A 4,268-nucleotide genomic window follows, 5' to 3' on the forward strand; every position below is an offset into this window, starting at 1 on the left:
GTGGCATTGTGGTGCAATGGACAGCATTGCTGGGGTCTTGGGCTCAATTCAAGGCCCGGGGTGCTGTCTGTGTGGAGTACGCATTTTCTCACTGTGCTCCTGTGGGTTTCCTCTGGGTGCTCTGGTTTCTTCCCAAAGTCAGAAAACAAACTGGTATGTAATTAGCTTCTAGGAAAATTGTTCCTAGAGTGTGTGTGTATCTGTGTCTGTGCCTGTCTGCCCGGCAATGGACTGGCCTCCTGTCCAGAGGCCAGACTGCCTTGCACTTGTTGCTTACAAGATAGACTCAGACTCCCCCTTGACCCTGTCCTGGATTAAGCAGTTAGAAAATGGATGAATTAAAAGACTTGCCATTTGTTCTCGTGACTCCTTTAAGCGCTAAAACAAGCTTCCTTCGGTACTGAACATTTTTCGGACATTTCTTTGGTTAGTGCAGCGTGTTTCACTGCTCAGCGAAGATTCCCATCTCCACATTCAGCCTCTGACCACTGCTCCAGTGAAGTTTCAGATCAGCGAGTTCAAACCTATTCCACTTTGGGAACGCTCACCGTGTTCTTCCACGTGGTTCTCAGCCATTCTCCCTCTTTGCCCTCACTCAAGCTCTCTCTGTACTGAAGCAGCTGACACCTCTATCTCTCGGGTCATTTTGTAAAAGTCCAGCCATTCTGTCTGTTTATTGACCAGCATCAGCAAATAATTGCTCCTGTTTCACGTCCAGGTTGGCGACCAAGCGGTTCTCTGTAGTCATACATATTTTGCCACCCCTTCTTTAAATCCTTTTCGCCTTCATAATTGTCAGCATTCCTCGGGAGACTGGAGTAAATCAGAACTTTGTGTCGTCATTGTCTAATTCTGCATCCGGCTCACGGGGTTCCTTTATTAGTTTCAGGGGCTCCTTCCTGTCAGTCTTGTTTTCATGGGCAGGGTCCTGTTGTCAGGCAAGCAGCACCAAATAAACGTTCAGTGTGTTTCGCCTGTACGTCGTATGAATTAGGATTTGCCGAACAATTGCACAGTACTGTAGCATTCCTACTGAGTGGTAAGAGTTTTTTTCTTAAAGAAACACAGAGCAATTTCAGAGGCAGTCTGAAATGGCTTAGTTTGAGAAATGGTTTTATAAAAAAAATTAAATCTGTTTTATTCACTAAACTAAATGTTTAACTAAACCAAAAAGTATATTTAACACTTAAAACACAAGACATATTCAAAAATCAAGTTACTTTAGTCAAAACCTACTTCTGTATATGAGCCGAGTAACAGTGTATATTCTGTATATGGTGAATATATTATATTTAATATATTTAGTATATTATGTTTTTTTTTTTAAACAACTAAAAAGCTGCTGTAGTGGCTTCTTCTTTCTTCACACTGCAGCTGAGAAAATGACAGAGAGCCAAGAAAAGAAGGATGATGTCAGGGGGTCAACTTCATGCATGCTTACCTCTGCTTTACAGAAAAAAATGACAAACGTAACATGCATTTCTCATTGGGTTACCTGGCATAGCAAAAATAAAATGATTAACTTTTCTTTTATATTTCAGGCTCTGATGACCCCATAGCAGATGACTGTCTCAAACCATCCGATCTGATTTATCCTTAGTTACTTTCTTCAGTGAGCGGGTTGGTAACAATCCTTTTTAACCTGTCGTCTCCTAAGCACTGCTGTCCTTTCCTTAATCTTCGGCTACGTCTGTCAGTTGCTATGGAGACCAGAAATGAAAATAACACTAATAAGTTCACACGTTATGGGCACTTTGTCCAGGCATGTAGAAATGCACAGCTCTAGAACCTGGAACTGATACAGGTGCTGCGAAGAGATCTAAGACATTAAAAGAGAAAGAAAACCGCTTTATTAACTACTGTACCTGTATACGAGGTGTTATTTAAAAAGTAAGTCATTATTACATTTTATACTTGTTGTCTTTCGCAGAATAGTAACACAAAAAAACAAAGACAGTCAGCCCTGACTCAAGATCATACCACCTGCTAAATGGTTGCTATCTAACCCCAAAACACACCTAAAAGAATCAAACTTGTTTTTCTCTTGGTGGGCTCAAGATCTGGGGTTCACCCACAACGACAAGAAGAAGACCAGATGGTAAGTAGCAAGCCAAAAGGTTTTATTACTCAAAAACAAACTTTCTTCCAAAAACAGGACTTAAGAAGGACCCGTACTATACAGCACTGCCCAGGAACTATCTAATAAAGGGGGGAATAAGTGACTAATAAGTGTCAAAAGCACACCATAGTGTCCATGTACCTGCTCTGTCCAGGACCAAGGAGCGCACCAGGGGAGGGCCAACCGCAACAATGACAAAACAGAGGTGGAGGAGAAACAAAAGATAACAACTACCACTCTCTATCCCTCAGGCAGAGGGACAACACTTCAGCTCTCTTGTCTTGTGAAGCCAAACTGCAACAACACTTCCCTGAGCTGGGCAGCTTGATCCATCCCAGCAAACTGTCCACTGTTCTCCCTTCTGCCACACCCACATCTGTACACAGGTCAGATGTACATAGCTGTCAGGCCTGTCTGGGCTGAGGAAAGTGAAACAACTAACAGCTCATTTCACACACGTCGCAACAAGTTACAAACAAGTCCTACTTTATTAATGAAAAGAAGTAAGGTTAATACAGTTAGGATAACTCAGAAACAAGATAGCCCGAGAGCTGGGTGTCAGCAACTCAATTAAATGAACTGAAATGAAAAGAGGAATTTAAAAAGCCCCCTTACTACAGTATGTGATGAGGTAATCACACTGTACTGGGTAGAGGAAAAAAACAACATTAATATCTGTTTGGTGCCAAGAGTTCCAATGATTCTGTACTCTGTATTGCCTGAATCTAAAATCTTCTCCTCCCTTTTGAACTGATTGTATCCATACAGTATTTCTCACCCTGCCTCACCCCTAACTTTCTCGCTCTGGGTTGTCTCGTAGCTCTCACTCGATGTGCCATCTCCTGATTGTCCTCGTTCTGCCCCCTTCTCTCTGCAGGCCTGCTGCCGCATGTGATGTATTGTCCTAAACGCCCGTCCTCAGGTGAGTCCTCTCACACGTCCTACAGTCCTATTAATCTCATAAACCTCTCCCCTCCCACTCTCCCCCCAGAAAATCGAATGAATTCTCTTGTATGTGAAAAAATATCCATCGATTTTGTAACAGCTGCCATCAGTTCAGTATCCTGGGGGAGCTGGAGTCTGTCTTGGCAAGCCACAGGGACAAGGCAGCAAACACCCTGAATGGGACACCAGTCCATCGCAGGGCAGACACAGTCACACTGATACTCTCACACCAGGGCCAGTTCACCCAGAAGCCAACTAACCTCCACGTACCTCCTTTGAACTGAAAGGAGGAAACCAGAGCACTCGGAGGACACTCAAGACGTCATGGGCAGAGCCAGAGCATACAACTGTAACGGAAGCGTTCTTTCCGGACCCTATGCTGACGACACAATCCGGGGATGAGGGAGGAAAACACGGGGAAAAAGGCATGCAGGAGTCGGGAATGAAAACAGGGGGCGTGTCCTTGGTGCACTGGTGTTCGGGAGAGGTGTGGCCGAGACAAACAATCCAGAGCTGAGTCCAAAGGGGAATCCAAGACGGACAAAAGTCCAAAGCCAGGCGATCCATCCAAGACAGACGTGATTAAAACAAGAACCGGGTCGGGACCGGCACAGGAATGAGAACGGGAACAGGGACAGAAACAGAAATTAAAACCTTGAAGGGACCAGGCGCTTCAAGGTCCCGAATTCGCCTGGTACGGGAACCAATGCAGAGCCCGGAACAGAGTCGGCATCTGGCTTTTAAAGGGGGCTGGAACAGGGAGCAGGTGTGGGAGATTGGGAGATGAGTGAAAAACAAGGAAGGGCTGGAGCGTCCTTAAGAGGAGGGGTTTACGATCGTGACAATAACGTCCACATAGATAGCACCAAAGGCCCAGAGCAACAGCAGTGGTACGAGGCAGCAAAGCTAATCACTGCACCACTGCGTTGCCCATGAATCAATGTACAAGCAAAAATATATCAAAGATATAGAATGGAATAATAGAATATAAATATATAAATAAATAAGAAAAATTGTGGGTAGAGCAACGTTGAGTTATATGTCCTATTTTTCCACAACATCCTCCTTTTTTGTAAAAGGCTAAATTTTCAGGTTGATTCTTTTAACTGTTAAGTAAAATGATACATTGGCTCTGGCAAAAAGAGTCCCAGTACTCCTTAAATCTGAGTCTCCACAGCCCATACAAGAGGACAAACACTGACTA

The 4,268-nt window shown here is 44.1% G+C and overlaps 1 long non-coding RNA gene across 1 annotated transcript; it reads left to right on the plus strand.

Annotated features, from left to right (window-relative positions):
- The first annotated feature begins 814 nt into the window (after positions 1-814).
- LOC107076978 (uncharacterized) lies at positions 815-3,817 on the plus strand. Its single transcript, XR_011190426.1, has 5 exons — positions 815-1,039; positions 1,542-1,620; positions 1,931-2,098; positions 2,997-3,041; positions 3,165-3,817. It is a non-coding gene; the product is annotated as an uncharacterized lncRNA (long non-coding RNA).
- Positions 3,818-4,268: the final 451 nt, after the last annotated feature.

Source organism: Lepisosteus oculatus, chromosome 1, assembly GCF_040954835.1.
Source record: "Lepisosteus oculatus isolate fLepOcu1 chromosome 1, fLepOcu1.hap2, whole genome shotgun sequence".
Taxonomy (NCBI): Eukaryota; Metazoa; Chordata; class Actinopteri; order Semionotiformes; family Lepisosteidae; genus Lepisosteus; species Lepisosteus oculatus.